The sequence below is a fragment of the Halichoerus grypus genome, chromosome 14 (genome assembly GCF_964656455.1).
Source record: "Halichoerus grypus chromosome 14, mHalGry1.hap1.1, whole genome shotgun sequence".
NCBI lineage: Eukaryota > Metazoa > Chordata > Mammalia > Carnivora > Phocidae > Halichoerus > Halichoerus grypus.
This window is the reverse complement of record NC_135725.1, coordinates 1,285,071-1,308,433: the sequence shown is the minus strand read 5'-3', so window position 1 is coordinate 1,308,433 and position 23,363 is coordinate 1,285,071. Positions and strand designations below refer to the sequence as shown.

General features: G+C 53.2%; 1 protein-coding gene across 2 annotated transcripts in view; it reads right to left on the bottom strand.

The window, feature by feature from the left end:
• PHF2 (PHD finger protein 2) overlaps window positions 1-23,363 on the bottom strand; it is an 84,032-nt gene that overhangs the window by 56,789 nt on the left and 3,880 nt on the right. The window lies entirely within an intron of this gene.

The window sequence follows — 23,363 nt, the reverse complement described above, 5'->3', positions numbered from 1 at the left end:
TGGGCCTCAGTGGTGATGTCCACGGTGCAGCTCTCCTCCCCGGACAACCCAGGGTCTGCACACACCCTGACCAAGAGGCTGTCTAGCAGCCTGGGGACCACATCTGTCCTAGGAGATTCCAGGCCTCGCCTCTCTGGGACATCTGCCTGCAGAACCAAGATCAGAGGTGGTGTCCAGTCACCGGTGTCCTGGTCCCCCCAGACCTCAGCAGCAACAGGACAGCTGGAGCAGGGGGAGGAGGCTGGCCCTGGCACTCCCCCTTGGGGCCTCCCTCAGCATCCCTGTCTACAAACTACAGCGAGAAAACCTGACCAGCAGCCCTCTGGGAGCAGCAGAGACAAAAAACCTCACAAACCAAAGTATCCAACAGGGGAGCTGTTAGGTCAGTACCCACCTAACAGATCGTTATGTACCCAAATGTTTTATACTGTAATATGAGGAAAAAGCACACCAACTCATCCAGGAGAGGGGCAAATGTGTACAGAGGTTATAAGTTAGCACCTCTAAATGGTGGCATATAAGGGGGACAGTTTTCTTGCCTTTAAAATAGTTATTTGCAACAAAGAAAATTACAAAACAAAAAAATTACATGGCATACAAGATAAAAATACAGGTCTGAAGAGACAGAGAAAGCATAAGAACCCAGGTATAGCAGAGATCGCAGAATGATCAGATCAGAAATCTAAAAGAACCAGGATAATTATGCTGAGGGCTTTAATGGAAAAGGTGGACAGCATGTGAGAACAGATGAGTAGTATAAATAGAAGATGGAAACTCGGGGCGCCTGGGTGGCTCAGTCGTTAAGCGTCTGCCTTCAGCTCAGGTCATGATCCCAGGGTTCTGGGACCGAGCCCGCGGGGAGCCTGCTTCTCCCTCTCCCACTCCCCCTGCTTGTGTTCCCTCTCTCGCCGTGTCTCTCTCTGTCAAATAAATAAAATCTTTAAAAAAAAAAAAAAAAAAGAAGATGGAAACTCAAAGAAGGAAACAAGAGGAAATCCAGAAATCAAAAACAGCAACAAAAAAAATGCCTTCGCGGGGCTCATCACTAGACTGGGCAAGGCCAAGCTAGGAATCTGTGAGCTTGAAGGGACGCCTGGGTGACTCAGTCAATGAAGTGTCTGACTGTTGGTTTTGGCTCAGGTAATGATCTCAGGGCCGTGGGATCACAGGGTCTGTACTCAGTGGGGAGTCTGCTTGTGATTCTCTCTCTCTCTCCTTTTGCCCCTCCCCCACTCATCACACTCGCTCTCTATCTCTTTCTCTCTCTCAAATAAATAAATAAACCCCTAAAAAACAGAATCTGTGAACTTGAAGATAGGTCAACAGAAAATTCCAAAACTGGAGAGCAAAGCGGAAAAAGAAAGAAAAACATGGAACAGAATATCCAAGGACTGTGGGACAACTATAAAGGAGTAACATATGTGGACGGCAAGGCCTGAAGAGACAAAAGAGAGAGGAAATGAGGACAGATCTGAAATCATAATGGCTGAGCATTTTCCAAAATTAATGACAGACCCCAAACCCAGATCCAGGAAGCTCAAAGAACAGCAAGCAGGATAAATGCCAAACAAATGTACACCTCAGCAAATCACATTCAAACTGCAGAAAATCAAAAACAAAGACAAAATCTTGAAAATAAAAAGAGCCATGGGGGGGAAATATCTTATCTACAGAAGAGCAAGAGTAAGAATTACAGCAAACTTCTCCTTAGAAACCATGCAAACAGGAAGAGTGGAGTAGAAACATTTATAGTTTTGAAAGAAAAAAAATACCAACCTAGAATTTTGTATCCTAAAAAGTTATCCTTCAGAAGTGAAAAAGAAACAAAGACTTTCTCAAACAACTGAGGGAATTTGTCACCAGTAAGACAGCCTTGGAAGAAATGTTAAAGAAATACATTCAGAGAGAAGGAAAGAATATAGGTCACAAATTTGGATCTTCATAAAGAAAAGAAACGTGTTAGAGAAGCATAAATTAAGGAAACATAAAATATTTTATTTTTCTTATTTTTACTGATATAACAGATAATAGTTTGTGTAAAACAAAATAACAACAATGTACTTGATTATAGCTTAGAAATAAATGACATGAATGACAGCACTTGTATAAGGGACAGAGGAAGGACCTGGGAATGCTGTGTGGAACTTGCACTGTCCTTAATAGTGTATTCACAAGGGGGCCTGGCTTAGCCATAAGTATATATATGGCAAATGCAAGGGCAACTGCTAAAAAAAAAGTTAAAAAAGAAGTATTATTGATATGCTAGAAGAGGAGAAAAAAATGAAATCATGCAAAATGCTCGATCAAAACCAGAGAAGGCAGAAAAATTGCAGAAGACAAAAAAAAAAAGAACAGGAGCACCAAATAGAAAACAGAAACTAATATGGTAGATATTAATCCAGCATTATCAGTGATCACCTTAAACACCAGTGGTCTAAAATACAAATTAAAAGACAGAGACTATAAGATTGAGGAAAAAAGCAAGACTGTACAATACATTATCAAAAATCTGCTTTAAATATAAAAATATATAGACTAAAACCTGCTTTAAATATAAAAAAATATATACACTAAAAGTAAAGGCACAGTGTGGGGAAAGGGGAAGGGAAATTCTCTGCACTTTCTACACAATTCTGCTGTGAACCTAAAACTGCTTTAAAAAAAAGGGGGGTCTATTAAAAAAATAAATAAAAATAAAAAGGTTTTAACTGGGGGAAAAGTAAAGGGATGAAGAAAGTTATACCATGCTTATGCTAATCAAAAGAAAGCCAAGTAACCATATTAATTTCAGACAAAGTAAACTTTGGAGCAAGAAAAATAACTGGGATAGAGGGGGAAATTATATAATGATAAAGGGGTTAATTTTCCAAGAAGACATTAAAATCCTTAATGTGTATGCCCCTAATAACAGAGCATCAAACTATATAAGGCAAAAACCAATAGAACTGCAAGGAGAAAGAGACAAAGACACTACTATACTGGCAATTTCCACATCCTTTATAAACAATTAACAGATTTCAGCAGACAAAAATCAGGAAGGACATAGTTGAACTGAACACCATCAATCAACTAGATCTAATTGATATTTATAGACTACTTCATCCAACAAAAGCAGAATAAACATTCCTCTCAAGCTCACAGAGAACATTCGCCCAAAAAAGATCACATTCTGAGCCATAAAACACACCTTAACAAATTTAAAAGAAACTGTTTAAAAGATACAGTCACACCACAATGGAATTAGACTAGAAATCAATAACAAAATGGTATCTAGAAAACTCTAAAACACTTGGAAATTAAATGACACACTTCTAAATGACACAGACTCAAAGAAGTTTGCGGAGAAATCTTAAAATATTTCTAACTAAATGGAAATTAAATAGTTATCAAGATTTGTGGGATGCACTGAAAGCAGTGCTTAGAGCGTGATTTATACCACTGAATGCATATGTTACAAAAGAACATCTAAAACCAATCATCTCCACTTCCACCTGAGGAAACTAGAAAAAGAAAAGAAAATCCAAAGTAAGCAGAACACATAATGAAAATTAGAGCAGAAATCAATGAAATTGAAGACAGCAAATAAATAGAGAAAAGTCAAGGAAAGCAAAAGAAGATCCTTTGAAAAAATCAGTACACTGATATGCCTCTATCTAAGTTAACAGAAAAAGAGAGAAGACATAAATTACTAATATCAGAAATGAGAGAGGGGCCATCACTACAGATCCCACAAACATTAAAAGCACAGTAAAGGAATATTATGAACAACTCTATGCCCACACATTTAATAACCTAGATGAAAAAAAAATCTAGTCCTTCAAAGATTCAATCTACTGAAAACTCACACAAGGAGAGATAATCTAATTAGTATACATCTATAAAAGAAATTGAATCAATAATTAATAAATTTCCAAAACAGAAAATACCAAGCCCAGTGGGTTCACTGATGAATTTTACCAAATATTTAAGAAAGTTATTATACCAATTTTCTATAATTTCTTCCAGGAATTAAAAGTAGAGGAAATACTTCCTAACTCATTTTATGAGGCCAGCATTACCTTAATACCAAAGCCAAACAAATGTATTATAAGAAAGGAAAATTGCAGACCAATATCTCTCATAAACATAGAAGCAAAAAATTCTTCTACAAAACATTAGGAAATCGGGGCGCCTGGGTGGCTTGGTGGGTTAAGCATCTGCCTTCGGCTCAGGTCATGATCCCAGGGTCCTGGGATCGAGCCCCACATCTGGCTTCCTGCTCTGCGGGGAGCCTGCTTCTCCCTCTCCCCTCTGTTAGTGCTCTCTCTCTCTCTTGCTATCTCTATCTCCCAAATAAATGAATAAAATCTTTAAAAAAAATAGAAGCAAATCAAATTTAACAGTGTATTAAAAAAATTATATACCACGACCAATAGTGATTGATTCCAGGTATGCAAGCCTGGTTCAATACTCAAAAATCAATTAATGCAATCCACCATCACGTAAGCAGGGTAGAGAAGAAAAATAATATGATCATATCCATAGGTGCAAAAAAAAAGTATTTGACAAAATCCAACATTCCTTCATGATAAAAATTCACAGCAAACTAGAAACAGAGGGGAACTCCCTCTACTCCCTCCCTCTCTTTGTTCTAAAGAGCAAAGCTCTACAAAACTTATAGCTAACACTATACTTAATATGAGAAACTAGATGTTTTTCCAGTAAGATCAGGAACAAGACAAGGATGTCCACTCTCACCATTCCTATTTAACATTGTATTGGAAGCTGTAGCTAATGAAATAAGATAGGAAAAGGGAAAAAAAAGATATGCAGATTGGGAAGGAAGAAATAAAACTGTCTTTGTTTGCAGATGACATGAGTATCTATGCAGGAAATCCCAAGCAATCAACAAAAGAACTCCTGGAGCCATAAGTGATCATAGCAAGTTTGTAGGATACAAGGTTAGTACACAAAAGTAAATTGCTTTTCTCATACACCAGCAATGAACATTGGAATTTAAAATTAAAAAACACAAGAAATGGACCCTCAACTATATGGTCAACTAATCTTTGACAAAGCAGGAAAGAATGTCCAATGGAAAAAAGTCTCTTCAACAAATGGTGTTGGGAAAATTGGACAGCCACATGCAGAAGAATGAAACTGGACCATTTCCTTACACCACACACAAAAATAGACTCCAAATGGTTGAAAGACCTCAATGTGAGACAGGAGTCCATCAAAATCCTAAAGGAGAACACAGGCAGCAACCTCTTCGACCTCAGCCGCAGCAACTTCTTCCTAGAAACATCGCCAAAGGCAAGGGAAGCAAGAGCAAAAATGAACTATTGGGACTTCATCAAGATAAAAAGCTTTTGCAAAGCAAAGGAAACAGTCAACAAAACCAAAAGACAACTGACAGAATGGGAGAAGATATTTGCAAATGACATATCAGATAAAGGGCTAGTATCCAAAATCTATAAAGAACTCATCAAACTCAACACCAAAAGAACAAAGAATCCAATCAAGAAATGGGCAGAAGACATGAACAGACATTTTTCCAAAGAAGACATCCAAACGGCCAACAGACACATGAAAAAGTGTTCAATATCGCTCGGCATCAGGGAAATCCAAATCAAAACCTCAATGAGATACCACCTCACACCAGTCAGAATGGCTAAAATTAACAAGTCAGGAAATGACAGATGTTGGCGGGGATGCGGAGAAAGGGGAACCCTCCTACACTGTTGGTGGGAATGCAAGCTGGTGCAGCCACTCTGGAAAACAGTATGGAGGTTCCTCAAAAAGTTGAAAATAGAGCTACCATATGATCCAGCAATTGCACTCCTGGGTATTTACCCCAACGATACAAAAGTAGGGACCCGAAAGGGTACGTGCACCCCGATGTTTATAGCAGCAATGTCCACAATAGCCAAACTGTGGAAAGAGCCAAGATGTCCATCAACAGATGAATGGATAAAGAAGATGTGGTATATATATACAATGGAATATTATGCAGCCATCAAAAGGAATGAGATCTTGCCATTTGCAATGATGTGGATGGAACTGGAGGGTATTATGCTGAGCGAAATAAGTCAAACAGAGAAAGACATGTATCATATGACCTCACTGATATGAGGAATTCTTAATCTCAGGAAACAAACTGAGGGTTGCTGGAGTGGGGGGTGGGGTGGGAGGGATGGGGTGACTGGGTGATGGACACTGGGGAGGGTATGTGCTCTGGTAAGCGCTGTGAATTGTGCAAGACTGTTGAATCTCAGATCTGTACCTCTGAAACAAATAATGCAATATATGTTAAGAAAGAAAAAAAGAAGAAGAATGTAGCAGGAGGGGAAGAATGAAGGGGGGGAAATCGGAGGGGGAGAAGAACCATGAGAGACGATGGACTCTGAAAAACAAACTGAGGGTTCTAGAGGGGAGGGGGGTGGGAGGATGGGTTAGCTTGGTGATGGGTATTGAGGAGGGCACGTTCTGCATGGAGCACTGGGTGTTATGCACAAACAATGAATCATGGAACACTATATCTAAAACTAATGATGTAATGTATGGGGATTAACATAACAATAAAAAAATTTTAAAAAAATAAAATTAAATTAAATTAAAAAACACATACCATTTACATTAACATTCAAAAATATGAAATGTTTAGATATAAATCTAACAAAATACGTGCGAGACCTTCATGAGGAGAACTACAAAACTCTGATGAAACAAATCACGGAACTAAATAAATGGAGCGGTGTTCCATGTTCATGGACAGGAAAACTCAATATTGTCAAGATGTCAGTTCTTCCCAACTTCATCTGTAGATCCAATGCGATTCCAATTAAAATTCCAATCAAGGGGCGCCTGGGTGGTTCAGTTGGTTAAGCGTCTGCCTTCGACTCAGGTCATGATCCCAGCATCCTGGGATCAAGCCCCGCAGCGGGGAGCCTGCTTCTCCCTCTGCTGCTCCCCCTGCTTGTGCTCTCTCTCTCTCTCCCTATGTCAAATAAATAAATAAATAACATCTTTAAAAAAATAAAATAAAAATAAATAAAATTCCATGAATGTCAACAAACTGATTCTGAAATTTATATGGAGAGATAAAGACCCAGAACAGCCAACACAAAACTGAAGGAAAAGAACAAAGCTGGAGGACTGACACTACCCAACTTCAAGACTTACTAGAAAGCTACAGTAATCAAGACAGTGGGGTTTTGATGAGAGAATAGACAAACAGATCAATGTAAAAGAATGGAGAGCCCAGAAATAAACCCCCATAAGTACAGTCGACTGACCTCTGACAAAGGGGCAAAGGCAGTGCAATGGAGGAAGATGGTGCCAGAACAACTGGACATACACACACATGCACACACAGCACACACACTGGAACAACTGGACATACACATGCAAACACACACACACATACACACACTGGAAATGGACATTCCCATGCACACTCACACGCATGCACACACACTGGAACAACCAGACATCCACACACACGTGTGCATGCACACACAAAGAATGAAAACATAGATCTAATAGCTTTACAAAAATTAACTCAAATGAATCCTAGACCTAAATGTAAAATGCAAATATCCTAGAAACGATCAATCTCCTAGAAAATGACACAGGAGAAAATCTGAGTGTGCTGATGCCTTTTTAGGTACAAACACCAAAGACATGATCCATGAAGGAAAAAACTGATAACCTGAACTTGACTGAAATTTTTTTAAACTTCTGCTCCATGAAAGACATTTTTTTTTTTTAAAGATTTTATTTATTTATTTGAGAGAGAGAGAATGAGAGAGACAGCAAATGAGAGGGGGGAGGGTCAGAGGGAGAAGCAGACTCCCTGCCGAGCAGGGAGCCCGATGCGGGACTCGATCCAGGGACTCCAGGATCATGACCTGAGCCGAAGGCAGTCGCTTAACCAACTGAGCCACCCAGGCGCCCCATGAAAGACATTTTTAAGTGAATGAAAAAATAAGCCACAGACTAAGCGAAAATCTTGGCAAAACATATACCTGGTAAATGACTAGTAAGTATACACACAGCGATAAGAAAACTAACAACCCAATTTAAAAATGGGCAAAGGATCTACAGACACCTCACCAGAGAAGACATACGGGCGGCAGATAAGCGCATGAGAAGATGCTCCACATCCCGCGTCATCAGGGAAATGCAAATTATAACAAGATTCCACTGCACGCCTACTACAACGGCCAAAATCCAGGGCACTGACAAGACCAAGTGCTGGCGAGGACGTGGAGTGGCAAGAGCCCAGTCATGGCTGCAGGGAACGCAGACCCACGCTGCGGCTTCACAAGACAGCTTGGTGGCTTCGTATGAGACCAAACACAGGTCATGATCCCAGGGTCCTGGGATTGAGCCCCATGTAGGGCTCCCTGGTCATCGGAGAGTCTGCTTCTCCCTCTCCATCGGCCCCTCCCCCCTGCATCGGTCCCTCCCCCCTGCTCCTCCCCCCTCCCTGTGGACTTGTCACGAAGGACAATGCATCCGTCCAGGCTCATCAGGCCGATGGAGAGGGACTCAGGCCAATGGAGGTCCCTCTCCATCGGCTCCTCCCCCCTGCTCTCTCTCTCTCAAATAAATAAATAAAATCTTAAAAAAAAAACCAAAAAACTAAACACACTGTTACCATTGGATCCACCAAGCAAACCCTAGGTGTTGACCCAAATGAGCTAAAAACTCTACACAAAATCCTGCACACGGATGTTTACAGCAGCTTTATTCATAATCACCAAAACTTGGAAGCATCCAAGGCGTCCTTCAGTGGGTGGTGGACAAATAAACTGTGGTCCATCCAGACGAGGAAACATTACTCAGCACTAAAAAGAAATGCGCTATTAAGTCATGAGAAGATGTGGAGGAACCTTAAATGCACATCACTAAGTGAAAGAAGCCAACCTGAAAAGGCTGCATGATTCCAACTGCATGACATTCTGGGAAAGAAAACCATGGAGCCAGTGAAAAGATGCTGCCAGGGGTTGGGGGACAGGGAGGGACGAAGAGGCAAAGCACAGAGGATTTCTAGGGAGTGAAAGTACTCTGTATAACATCAGCTTCAAATCCCACAGGACACACACAGCAAGAGTGAAGCCCAAAGTCGACCGTGGACTCGTCACGAAGGACAACGCATCGGTCCAGGCTCATCAGTCAGGGCAGACGTACCGCACCTGGGCAAGGCGTGCGCAACAGGCCGCAGGTGCTGAAGGGTTCCGCGGGACCCTCCGCACTTTCCTCTCCATCTTCCTGTAATCCAAAACCACTCTAAAAGTCTATTTTTTTTTAATCAGAAAGGAAAAGTTCCACATACGTCTTTGAGAATCATGAGGGTTCTTGTGCTGGAGAAAAGCTGCCAAAACAGGAAAACCGTATGATGGGAACGCTAATAAAGCCTATGGCAACAACATCTGTCACAGATACCACTTGAAGCAAGTACATGACGAGCCCGCGGAGGGAGGGGCGGGCGCGAGAGGCCCAAGCTTCAGGAGGCTCAGTGCTGCTCAACTTCAGAACCTCGCAGACACAGAGAAACGCCGGGCTTGGAAAGTAAGGCCCCCTGCTCCCCCACAAGCCCACCCCGCCCCAGGATTCCTGGACACCTCAGCCGCCCACCACCGCCCACCATCCACCTCTTGGTCTGATCCCTGGAGCACCATCTGCCTTCTCCCACCTCAGAGGGCTCTCCTCATCTCGAGGTCCTCCCCTCGGGGCTCCCCCGCCCCCACATCTGCTCCCCGGGTCAGGGCTGGGGTGTCCTCCCAGTCAGCAGAAATGTCCCCTTGGCCAGTGGGTGTCCAGGTGGACCATGAACAGCCGGGCAGAGTCCTGTGAATCCTGTGCGTGCAGGCCAGCCCACCCTGGACCCGGCCATGTGTCGCTGGGGCCCATCAGGACCACAAGCAGCCGAGGGCTGGGGGTCCAGAGGTGGCCGGCCTGCAGCCTGCAGGTGCCGACTAACGAGGTGACTGGAGCTGGGCTCAAAGCTGGGCGCGTGTGCCGGGCCCACGCGCAGCCCCCTGGCGAGGCCGCCTGAGGGGCGTTCCTGCAGGACCAGGACAGGCTCCAGGAGAAGGCCGGCCTGAGGGCGGGGAAGGCTTCCTTCTCGGGGCAGGTGTGCAGGTAAGGGCGGGCTGGACAAAGGTGCAGGGTCCTGGCCCAGGACAGGCCGGCAGGGACTCAGGGAGCACCCCACATGCCCCAGCTCAGGCTGCGGGTTGCCACTTGAGTCTGCGGATTATGGGGGCATCCCGGGCCCCAGGAGGTAGGCCCTGCAAGCAAACCTCTAGCAGCGGGAGCAGTCCCCAGAAGCTGAGGTGACGGCTGGCCTGGGGAAGCCGAAGTGACAGTCCATGACCTCAGCTGTGTGGACAGGAGGAATCCAGCATCAGCAGCATTCGGGGGGGGGGTCATGGCCCCTCAAAAACACCTACAGGACACACTGTGTCCACTGCCCATGAACGCCCAGCTAGGAGCCAACTGTCCCTACCCTTCGCTGGCCAGTCAAGCACCGACAGGCCCTGGGGGGGGCGGGGAGGCAGGTATGCAGAGCTGGGCTGGGCCCCCCCTTTGCCAGGTGACCCAGGGCACAAACGCCGTCGGCGGGGAGGCAGCAGACCTGGGCATCCGTACCACTCGGCTCCCTTCCTCGGCTCCCTTCCCACATCTGCGCCCCCACCAGTCCACACGACACAGGGGTTCCCTCCCTGATGAAGAAGCCCAGGCTCTGGGGCATCTAGGAGGCTCTGTCCCCCAGGCCCCACCAGTCTGTCCCAGCACTATAGCACCTGAGCGGCAGCATCGCGGGACAAGAGCCACCCAAGGAGCCTGGGACCCAAACCCTCTCCGCTGAGACTCTGCCTCAAACACACGCTCCCAAGAATGTAGGACGACGTTTCCCGGTGCTTCTGGGGCCCCCAGGGCCCACACGGGAGGCCTGATGGGGGCTACCACCAACCAAGGGACTCCTGGGCAGCATGACCTGGAAATCTGAGGGCAGGGGAAAATGGGAAACGATCGCAACCTGGGGACACGTCTCTGGCTGTGCGTCCTGCAGGCCGGGTCCAGGGCAGCCCCGCGGGTGGGGGTGCGCTGCTGGGCCTCACTCCCCACGAGGCTGGTGGAAGCCTCCTCGCAGTCCCTCCACCTCCGCAACTGTGGCCACGGGCCAGACCCCGGAAGGCCTGGTCGGGCAGGCACGGAAGCCGGGTGGCCCAGGCTGGCTGCGGCACTGCGCTGGGGCGGGACTGCGAGCCCGCGAGCTCGGGCTCGGGCGGGAGGGGCCCTGGGGGGCCGTCCCAGAGCAGCCCGCCCCCGGGAAGTGACACTGAGGGGCAGGTGCGCCACAGACCACGCTCCCCAGCTCAAATTTCCAAACTGAGGAGATGATCTCTCTCCCTTTCCCGAGGGAAAGCAGGACTAAGCCCTCAGCACGTCACAGAGCCATCTCACAGAGAACACAAAGTCCTTTTAAATGACCGCGGGGGCGGGGGGCACTCACAGTCAGCGACAGAAATGATCAGACAAACCTGCAAACACAAGAACTTCTGGAAATGAACAAGGACACTAAAATCTAAAACTCCACAGGCAACAAATTAGACACATTTGTTTAATACTGCCGTTCAGAGAGGGTGGACCAGAGTCTTCCGGAATGCACACACAGCACAATGTAAAGCTGCCCTGGGGGAGCCGTGGAGAGGGGCCTCGGCCAGCTCCACTCCCGGAGGTGCAGGCTGGGCAAGACGCCCGAAAGAGGTAGCTCGAGACGCACTCGGTGCATCTCCCACCACGTGCGTTAACCAGGCCCCAGGTCCCATCACCAGAGAGCCCAGTGCCTGGACGGCCCAGGACGCGAAGTCCCTTCCCCCCACAGAAGCAGCACGTGGGCCTTGCTCACGCCCTCCCCACGTGCTGTGCTGGGCTCCCTGGGCACAGCCCCACCCTCTGGGTCCTCTCAGGGCCAGGCAGACCCTCCTGCCACCACACAGCTACCCCTCAGAAGTGCCACGCAGGGGCGCCCGGTGGCTCAGTCGTTAAGCGTCTGCCTTCGGCTCAGGTCATGATCCCAGGGTCCTGGGATCGAGTCCCGCATCGGGCTCCTTGCTCAGTGGGGAGTCTGCTTCTCTCTCTCCCTCTGCTGCTCCCCCTGCTTGTGCTCTCTCTGACAAATAAATAAATAAAAATCTTTAAAAAAATAAGTAAAAAATAAAAAATAAAAGAATTAAAAAAAAAAAAGTGCCAAGCAACCCCAAACACGGACTCTGTATGTCCAGAGTTGGCTACTTTCTCCTTTACCACATCAGCACCCTGAAGACTCACGGGACCCTCTTTTGTGCGTGAAGGGTGGGCCCCCTCCCAGACTGCCGTGGTGCACGCCTTGGTGCGGTGCAGGGAAGGTGAGGTGCGGGCCGACCATCAGCCGCCCTCAAACAGCGAGCACGGCGCTCCCCTTGCTGGGCTGTGGACACCACTCTGCTCGCCCCACCACCGCTTGCTCACTTGCAATTAGTGTGAACGGGCCTGGGTCCCTCTGGGGTACGCTGCTAGGAGGGGCCCGCTCCGGGGGTGCACGGCCATCCCAGCCAGGCCAGCACTGCCTGACCCTGCCCATCACTGCCCTGGGCCTGAGCACGGGCCCACCCTCCCCTTGGGAGCCCCTGCAGGGCACGGGGACAGGTGTTGACAGCCGAGGTGTCCAACGGTGTCGGCCCACCTGGCCTACGCCGAGGGGCGAACAGGCTACAGAATAACACGTACAAAGAACACGCACAGTAAAACCAGTTTCCAAGGGCACAGGTGCAAACACACAACAAAGATGGGGGGGCTCATGTGGGACCCCCAGTGCTGTGGGGGCAGGGCGAGGCCAACAGGACGGCACCAGATGCAGCTTCCCAGGGACATACCCTCCTGTGTCACCTGGAAGCGACCCCAAGCCCCCTGCACAGGGGCCGCAGCCCTGGGCGTCTCCGGGGCTCCGGTGGCCGAGCCGCGCAAACACCCCCAGAGCACACCTGGGCAGCATCCTCGAGAGGCCACCTGGGCCAGCCTCGGGCCCCGAAACAAGCCCAACACCTGAGCGCCAGACAAGCCAGCCTCAGGGGGCCCTGCGCTGGGCGGCCCGAGGAGGCACACCTCCTCTCGACCCTGTTAGCACGCTGCCATGTTTCCTTCAGGCGTGTTTGGTCTTCACTAACGCACACCAGCTCTGACTCGCACTTTTTGTTCCATCGAAAGTCACAGCGGAAACACTTTCCCGTGAACCCACCGCTGAACCCGCCGCTCCCTGCGCATACACCGGGGTCCACTTCACCATCCCCCGACCTGCTCTTCTGACGGTCTGGGGTCCTTCACGTATTACATCAACGTTCAAAACGTCTCTCTACGTTTCTGAAACCTGCTCCAGTGGACTTTCAGCAGATGTTCCAGATAAAGGGCACGGTCCCTTTAAGAACCAGAAGCAGGTTTTGGAGCGTCTACTCCAGCAGTTTCTGGGGAAACCTGGTGCAGCTGCAGAGCAGATGCCTCTGCCGGGAGCTCTGGGAATTGCAGCCCTCTGTCCCCCAAAGCCCTCAGAGACCCACAACGGGCTGGGAAGACAAGTCTGACCAGAGAGCAAAAGCAGTCAAGGTCATATTAACAGAAACAGGACTCCAGAGCAAGGGAGGTGAGGCCCGGTCCTCAGTCCCCACCGCACCCCTGGGGGCAGCAGCCTGGAGGGTGTGTGGGGTGGCCCTGGTGGCCAGCTCTGTGCTTGACAGCAGGGAGCAGCCCTCAAGTGACAGGTGGCATGGTCCCCGGGGCTGCTGCATCTGGAGGAGCAGAAACCAGTGCACCTGGAGGTCCTGTCCCGCTGGAACATCCCAGGATCTGCTCTTTGCCGTTTGTTTTTAACCACACGTGACAAGAAAAGCAAAGACTGGGATATGGAAACCTGGAGGGCCTTGACCCAGAACCCCCAGCGAACCCCCAGCAGCTACGACTGGGTGTGGGGCCTGGAGCAGGGACGACCCAGCACGGGCACCTCAGCAGCGGCCGGGAGCTCAGGGAGGACACGGACTGCGCCCAGCCGCCTCCAGCCCAGCGGTGTGTTTGGAACACCGAGCACCAGTGTCCATCTGTAACTCGGGGACCCTGCCTGGCTCACGGAGCGGACGGTCCCGGGAGTGAGAGGAGACACACACCGGCTGCCTCCTCCTGCCCCACCACCTCACGCCAAGCGGCCACAGCAGCCCGCTGCAGACAGACGCCCGCCACACGGGAGGTGTCCTGCGCAGGGCTCGGGGGCCCTCCCCCAAGGTCAGCACCAAACATGGGGGTTCCAGCCCTTCTGCAAGGACACCCCAAGGTCTGGAAACAGCGCTGGCTGAGAGAGGGGCAGACAGCTGTGCAGCCCCCCCTCCCGTGGGAAAGAGGGGGCTTGGGGCTGGTGCTCCCCAGGCCTGCTCACATACCCCACTCTAGGGCAGCAACACCTGCCCCGAGGCAGAGCCTGGGACCCAGGCTGCTCTCTTGTTGGCTTTTCCGAGGACTTTCCAAAGACCAGTCTAATTACATCCTTCTTTTCCAAACAGCAGATTGAAATCTAATAAACAACACAAGTTTGGGATCTGGAAGAATCCTTGAAGGGGGAAGCATCACAGCCCTGTGTGGTAGCCCGTGTCATCAGCGCCATGCGCAGCGGGCTCGCATCCATGCCCCAGCAACCGCCGCCATCAGGCTGCCCGCGTCGGGGCGAGGGCACAGCTGGTGGGTGTGAAGGTGCCTGGGGGGGCACACGAGAGTCGGGGGCACAGCTCCTCAGTGGTGCACAAACCACAAAGGGTCTTTGGTGTCAGGATCACAGCACAAAGGGGTCGGCGTGAGAGCCAGCTTGGGATCAGGAGGCCGGGGAGGCTGGACGGGGGGCAGGCGGGGAGGACCAGGACAGGGAGTGGCTGTCGAGGGAGCTGTGACCAGGGCAGGGTGGTGACACGTGGTGCTGACGGGGAAACTGAGCCAGGGGTACGCACAATCTCTACCACGTCTGCAATTTTTCTGTAAGCCTAAAACAAGTCTAAATTAAAAAGTTTACAGGGAAAAAAACACAAATGAGGCCTGATCTCACAACAGGCCTCAAAAGGAAAGAAGAGGGGCTATTTAGTAAACAGGCAAGCTTTCAACCCCTGCCAGCCCTGGAGGTCTGGGGGGCTCCGGGCCGGGCGACAGGAGGCGGGAGGGACGGGAACGCCCCGTCCATCTGGGGAAGGCTCCCTCTCTTTTCACTTCTCAGGTCCTGCTCTCTCTGGCTTCGTGGGAAAGCGCGGGGCCACTGAGGAAACCCCACAGTCGCAGGGAGGGGAGGCTCAGGGGGCGTGGGCCCCAGGACGGGCAGCTGCAGACCGATGGCACGGCAGGAGAACACACTGGGCACAGATAGGACAGCGCGCCCTCCACACAGGAGTGAGGCACACTGCCTTCCGGACTGAACTGACCACGACAGAAAGGGCCAGGCAACAGTGGCCCAGAGAGCAGGGGGATCTGCACAAGGCACCTGCCCGTTTTACAATCTGCAACACTGTACCCTTCGAGCCCGCCCTTCCGTCATGGAACTTGTCCGACAGGCGCAGTTGCACAGGCAGGTGACTGTAGACGCCAGGACATTCCCTGAGCAAAGCTGGGGGAGCTCAAGGCGAGAAGCAAGCTGAATGTCAACCAGGAGGCCAGCGGACGGGGCACAGACAGGACGGGCCCCTGTGGCCGAGCCCGCGTGGCCGGAGCGCGAGAAGGGGCGTCCGGCACGGCAGCGGCCCGGGGGGACCTGTGGACTGAGGGGCGGGGGGCGGCGGTGCGTCCTGCACAAACAGGAGTCCCGCTCGCGTCCCCAAGAAGCTGGAACCCGGCCGGTTTCTAGGAGGAGGCAAGTTTTCACGACGTACTCTCCGTTTTAAAACACCACGTGCTAGTGTTGCATTTGCAAATCCAACCCCTTGACCATTTTTAAATAAATAAAAGCAAGTATTCCTTATCACGCTAAATAAACATAAAAAAGTCAGAAGCTCCGATTCCCACCTGAGGAAGTTCCCTGCCGCCCGCCCCCCCGGGGCCCGCGTGTGCCCCAGCGTGTCCCCACACCTGGAGGCAGGCACCCCGGGACGGGACAGAGGCCGAGTGGTGCTCCGCACGCGGCTCAGCGAGCAGGGCCTCCCCGCGCGCTCAGAGCCAAGCCTCCCCCGCACACACTATTTCTCCACATGTGCCCTGTCTGGGGTCAGTTTCCAGTATTTAGGGTCTTTTCTCAGCCTGACCCCAGCTCTGCCTGCCTCCTGCTCCAAGCCTTCACCCAACGCTGGAGGCGGGGACCACAGGGCGCCCTGCCGGCCCCCCAATACCCGCAGACCGGTCTACAGGGGCTCGTGGCCGTGCTGGGAGCAGCGGGGGACCACGGGGTGGACAGGGCAGGCGGGCAGGCAGCCCCCCCAGACTGCCGGCCACAGGGGCCCCTGAAGTGAATGCTGCCAGTCACGGCTGGCATTGTCCTCCGGGAACCCAGAAATTTCACAGTCCGGGGAGGGGAGACGGGAGGGGACACAGCGCTCGCCCGCTGGCCGAGGTCAGGCACAAAGCACCTGTGCTCTGGGCAGGAGCCAGGTGAGAGGCCCTCGGAGCCGCAGTCCCGCACCCAGCTGCTGAGATATGGCACCGCCCGTAGACGCGAGGTCCTGCCTCTGCCTCACGCACCCCCGCCCTGGGCGGGTCACCCACACTTCCACCTCGGCATCCCGGGCCTGGGCCCAAAACGCACACGTCTGATCCCGGCACCACAAGCAGGCCGCACAGACGGCGGGGGCCCAGGCAGCCGGGTGCCCTGGAGAGCCCGTGCCCGCACCCGCGCCAGGCCGCCGGGGGGCGCTGGAGAGCCCCGTGCCCGCACCAGCACCAGGCCGCCGGGGGGCGCTGGAGAGCCCGTGCCCGCACCCACGCCAGGCCGCCAAGGGGCGCTGGAGAGCCCCACACCCGCACCAGCACCAGGCCGCCGGGGGGCGCTGGAGAGCCCCGTGCCCGCACCAGCACCAGGCCGCCGGGGGGCGCTGGAGAGCCCGTGCCCACACCCACGCCAGGCCGCCAAGGGGCGCTGGAGAGCCCCACACCCGCACCAGCACCAGGCCGCCGGGGGGCGCTGGAGAGCCCCACACCCGCACCAGCACCAGGCCGCCGGGGGGCGCTGGAGAGCCCCGTGCCCGCACCCACGCCAGGCCGCCGGGGGGCGCTGGAGAGCCCCACACCCGCACCAGCACCAAGCCGCCGGGTGGCGCTGGAGAGTCCGTGCCCGCACCTGCACCAGGCCGCCGGGGGGCGCTGGAGAGCCCGTGCCCGCACCAGCACCAGGCCGCCGGGGGGCGCTGGAGAGTCCGTGCCCGCACTTGCACCAGGCCGCCGGGGCGGGGGGCGCTGGAGAGCCCCGTGCCCGCACCCACGCCAGGCCGCCGGGGGCGCTGGAGAGCCCCACACCCGCACCAGCACCAAGCCGCCGGGTGGCGCTGGAGAGCCCGTGCCCGCACCAGCACCAGGCCGCCGTGGGGGCGCTGGAGAGTCCGTGCCCGCACCTGCACCCACACAAGGCTGGGGCCCGCTCCACGAGCATCCAGACTGGGATCAAAGGGTCACCACCCCTCCCCCATTCCTCCCCCAAGGCTCCCCTCCCTCCTCTCAGGGCCCCCCATCTGCCCCCAGGAACTCGCCCCCCATCTCTCCCCCCTCCCTCCCCACAGGACTCCCCCCACCCCTGCAGCTGGTCTCTGATCTCTCCCCCTCTTGCCCCTACATCCACAGCCTGCAGCACTCGAACAGAATCTGGTTAACTAGATGGACACTACAGAACGTCCCGCTCTGTCCTGATCCTACTGAGCTGAGAATAAAATGGGAACTCCCAGCCCTGGCCCCTATCCCAGGGCGCCTCCCCACCCATCTCCCCTCCCACACAGGGTACTCCGGGCGGCCTCTGACCAGCACCCGCCTGCCCCAGCACGAGGGTGCCCAGCACTGCCCGCAGGGCCTAGAACAGAGCACGGGGCCTGAGGTGCCCACTGGTGAGCTGACAGCTGCCTCGTTTGGCAGGCGAGGAGCCACCCCAGCGCCCAGCGCCGCCAGCGTCTGAAACCCGGGGAATCCTCACTGCCTACAGCACAAAACCAGCGTGGCTCTCACTGGCTGGAGTGGAGAGGGGGCTGGGTGACCCACGGCCGCTGGCCCTCTCCCAGCCAGACTCTCCTAAGCAGACCCAGGTCCAGCGCCCTCAGGAGCCACTGGGAGAACAAGGGACCACAGTCAGGAAGTGCCCGGGGCTGGGTGCAAACCAGTGGCAGAAAACGCCCTCACCTCCTGGGTGTCCCTGTTGTCACAAGCCTCACTCCAAAACAGCTGGGGATATCAGCACAGGGTGCCAGACTGTCGGGAAAGACACTCCACCAACGGCAACCAATCCTGGAGCTTCCAGGCTCCGAGAGAAGGCTCCAACGTGGCCCCATGTTGCCCCCTCCCGGGAGGTCTGGGAGCTCTCAGGAAGCCCCACCATGCCCTCCCCAGCCCTGTTCATTCAGGAGGCAGACCACATCAGGCTACAGTTTCTGGATTTTTCCAGGATGCCAAGTGTCATGCTGCAGGACCCCCGGCTTGAGTCACTCCTGCAGGGAAATGGGGCCTGAACCCCCGAATCCATGTCCTCTCTCCAGCTGGTGGCAGGTCAGCCCAGGAAGATGGTGAGTGGGGCCTGGACAGGAAGGGCCCTGCGTCTCCAGGGACGTGCTACCATCGCCTGGAAGCGCTTGCTCGAGGCCCTCCCGCTCAGCCCAGCTTCCCGAGATCCAAACCCAGACTATGCCTTGACAGGGTGTCCAAGGGGAAGCAAAACGAGGGCCAAAGCAGGCAAGTGACAAGAAGAGCTCTAAGTATCGGAGTTCCCGTCATCAGGCTAGGTGAACTCTGGTCTGGGACTGCCAGCCACAGTGGGGTGGGGGATCCGAGCCGCAGACTGGTCCCAGGGCACTCTCCAGGCACCATCTGGACGCTCACACTTGTCCACGCTATGTTAGGCACAAGAAGGAATGAGGGCCACCTTGTATCTCCGTGTGAAGCAGAAAACAGTACCCCACTTGGAGGACCCAGTCCTGGTGCATATGGCCAGAGACCATGGCCAAAGCTTCCTGGGGAAGCTGGACACCCCATCATAAACTCATGGTTCAGTCAACAGCCCAGGCTACTGTCCCAGGGGCTCATTCACTGTCCTCATGCCCCCATTCAGCCCAGGGAGCAGTGCTGAGCCATGCTGCAGGCTCATGTCCCTGGGCCTGTCCACCTTCTGGGGTCCTGGACAGCACCCCCGTCTCTGGGGGCACAGTGCTGCTGTCCCGCCCATCATGTTGTGGAGTCAACCTCAGCGAGCTGATCTCTCACGCCTCGGTTGGCTCCCCTCCCAATCAGCGCTGCCCATCACCACAACTCTGGAGGCACTGGGAAGGTCAGCAAGGCTGCGTGCAGCACAACCCAGCAGCAGGCCTCGACCCGCCCCACCATGGCTTCCTCAAAGGGGAGGCCAAAGGAGGTGGAGACCTGCATGGGGCCCCACGTAAGTATATGGAAAACGCCACATGTGACAGAGGTGAGGCCCAAAAAACACGGTTATAAAGGACAGCACCCACCCCGTGTGTGTGGACACATGGGCACAAAACGTCCACGGGCATGCCGCTACGTGTGCGCACGCCCCAGCACACGCATGAACACCTGTGTCCTGCACACGCCTTGTTCTGATCATCCAGTCGCTAAAAAGGTGATTTCTTTAAAAAAGGGGTAAAAGTACCAGCAATGAATGATCCAAAAAGTAAGTTACAGAAATGATCCCACTTACCATTGCACCCAAAGGAATAAAATCCGTAGCAATAAACTTAACAAAGGGATGAAGGATTTACAAAATACCGCTGAAAGAAATCAAAGACCGAAATCTAAATAAATGGAAAGACACCCCGAGCTCAGGGATCAGAACACGTAATACCGTTCAGATGTCGGCACCACCCACGGCGAGCAATCTACAGATTCAATGCAATCCCTGTCCAAGCCCCAACAGCCCCTGCCCAAGAAACCGAGGCCAATCCTTAAATTCCTATGGAACTGCCAGGAGTCCTGAGAAGCTGAAACAGTATTTTAAAAAGAACAAAGCTGGAGGTCTTGCACCTCCTGGCTTCAAAGCCTACCACAAAGCTGCCGTTGCCAACACAGCGTGGCTCTGGCGTAAGGAAAGACACACAGACCACAGAATGGAACAGGGTCCAGGAAGACGTGTACGAGGTCAAATGGTTTTCAACAAGGCCACCGAGACTTTCAATAGGGAAAGAACAGTCTTCTAAGCAAGAGGTACTGGGACAACTGGATGTCCGCTTGCAAACAAATGCAGGTGATCCCTACCTCAAATCATATAAAAATTAACTAAAGCAAAAACCGAATAGAAGAGCTAAAGTTCTAAAACTCTAAGAAGAAATCAAAGGGGCCAGTCTTCGTGACCTTGGATTTGACCCTGGATTCTTGGATGCGACACCAAAAGCACAGGCATAGAAGAAAAAACATAAAATTGGATGTCACCAAGATTAAAACTTTGGTGCATCCATGGACATTACCACAAAAGTGAAAAGACAGCTCCCAGAATGGGAAAATACTGGCAAATCGTGTAACTGGTAAGTGTTCAAAACATATAAAACAGTCTTAAAATTCAACAATAAAAAGACGAATAACCCAATTTAAATATGGGCAAAGTGTTTCAACAGACATTTCTCTCACGAAGGCAAACAAAGGGACGACGAGCGCACGAAACCACACTCCACATCATCAGCCATTAGGAAAATGTATATCAAAACGATAATGAGATTCTACTTCACAGCCATGCGGAGGCCTGTGATTTAGAAAGTGGGAAATAACAGGTGTTAGCAAAGATGAAGCGGTATCAGACGGCTCCCACGTCGGCGGCAGGAACGCGGAACGGTGCGGCCGCTGTGGGAACCAGCTGTGGTCACTTCAACAGTTAAGCACAGAATAACCACAAGACACAGCAATTCCCCAAAGAAATGAAAAGCGGTCTTCAAACAAATATTTATACACGAGTGTTCACGGCAGCACTACTGACAATGGCCGTGCCGGGAAAACCCCCACGCCCATCGACTGGTGAACGGGTAAACGGACACGGTCTGTCCGCCGGACAACATCCGTGAAGCTCGGACACCTGCCACAGCTCGGAGGCACCTAAAAACCATGCTGGGTGCTAGAAGTCACACAGGTTCCATACTGTAGGGCCATTTGCAGGAAATGTCCGGAACAGTGAAATCCACCGGGACAGAGCAAACACGGGGACAGCTGTCCAGGGCTGCAGAGGCGTGGGGGGTGCGGAGCTGCTGATTAAAGGGTTCGGAGTCTTCTTCCTGGGTGACGAAAACGTTTGGGAACCAGACAGAGGTGACGGCTGCGCAACATGCTGAACGCACTAGATATCATAAACCACGCACTTTGAAATACTCATGGTCATGATGTGTGACTTTCACTCCCAATTAAAAAAAAAAAAAGATAAAAGGCTGGTTTCTCCACTAGCCTGGACAAACACCACAAGGACCTTCAGTCCTTATGTTCTGCGCTCAAAGCTAGTCACTGGCTGGAATCCCGTGTTTTTTTGCCGATGACCACGCACACTGGGGGGAAGTGGACAGACTCTACACCAGGGTTAGGGCCCGCTCCCACACCCAGCCAAAGAGCTGAGCACCAAGGCGGACAGGAAAGAAGACGGAGCGAGAGGGAGAGGCGTAGAGGCAGAGACAGGGCTCCGAGCAGGGCTGGCGGGGCGCCGGGCACACCTGGGACTCGGGGTGCCGCGAAGAGCCCAGCTTGCCCACCTGGCAGCACGAGTGAGTCCCTGCTGCAAAGGCCCTTCCTTCCGTGCGGGTCTGCAGAACCACGGACGCGAACGGGGCTGTCGGGCCCTCGGGCCAGAGGAACCCAAGCTGAACGTGCGCACCTCCCGGGCGCGAGGAGCCAAGTCCCCCTCTCTGCTTGAAGTGAGAGGACGAGGTGGCCGGCCCCACGACCAGCCAGGCCACTGCGGGAACAACGAGGAGAACGAAGCCTGACGCCAGAGAGCAGCCCAAGGTTGCGGGGGGGGCTGCAGCCACATCGGCCAGTTAGAAGCCAACTGAGGGCTTTGCTCTTCCCACACCAGGCATTTTAGGAGCTGGATTCTCCCAGCACAACCCCATTTCCTGGCCGACACTTGCCCTCAATCCCCTCGTTCTTTTGGGATAAAGCCCCGCCACATGGCCAGGTGCCACGAGCACAGAGGCGAGGGGATGGCCCCAGAGGACAGGGTGCCGAGGTGGGCACTTGGCCCAGGCTCAGGGCATCTGCAGCCAGGCCTGAGCCCAGGCAACCCCGACTAACGCCGGCCGCAGGGCAGAGGCTCACACCAAGCACACTTCCAGTAAAAGCAAACATTCTGGCACTCTCAATGAGCCCGACTCCGAGTCTAAGGACCAAGGGACAGGGGCCTCCTCTCTGCCTTCTAGACGCCGGCAGGACGTCGCCCCCACCTGCTCACAGCTTCTTAAACTCACGCACTGAGAAGTCCTTGTTCCAGGATGATTAACTGTCTTGCCCGCAAACCCGTCAAACACACCTCGATTCCATCTCCTCCCATATTCAGGAATCCCTGGTTCAAGGACTTAACAGCCCCCTCCAGTTGTGGGGGCTACAACATCAGCCCTGGTGGGCCCTCCTTTCCCTCCAAGCACACATACTCCGCGGGCCAAGAGGGCCGGCCTGGAGCTCTGCTCAATGTCACCCGGCACCATGGGGCTGAGGACCCCGGCCGGCTCTGCCCCAAGAAGCTTATGGCTGGGTGGGATGGGGGTCATGGCAAGAGCCCACAAAAGCCAACCAGTCCTGGAAAGGGGAGCCCAGAGACAGGCCCCCCCTGCGAGGAGGAGCCCAAACAGACAGACAAGCAGGAATCAGAGATCCACGCCAGAACTCACCCCAGCCCCACCCCCACCGTGCCCACCATCTCTCCCCTGGGGACCGGCTCCTGACCCCGCCCTCGTCCCCATGACAGCAGAGGAACCCTATCAAATTCCCCCTTCACTCCTGGGCTCAGAGAGCCAGCGAGCCTCCCCCTCCTGGATATACCAAAGGCCTAAGGCCGTTGCTGACGGGCCTCCTTGCCCCACGCCTGGTCCTGCCCCCACGGGGCTCCCTCAGGACTGGGACAGGGCCCCCCAGGCTGGCACCGAGCTCCTCATGTGCAAGCCTGACTCTGGTCGAAGAAACCCCACAGGAGGAGATGGATCTGCCTT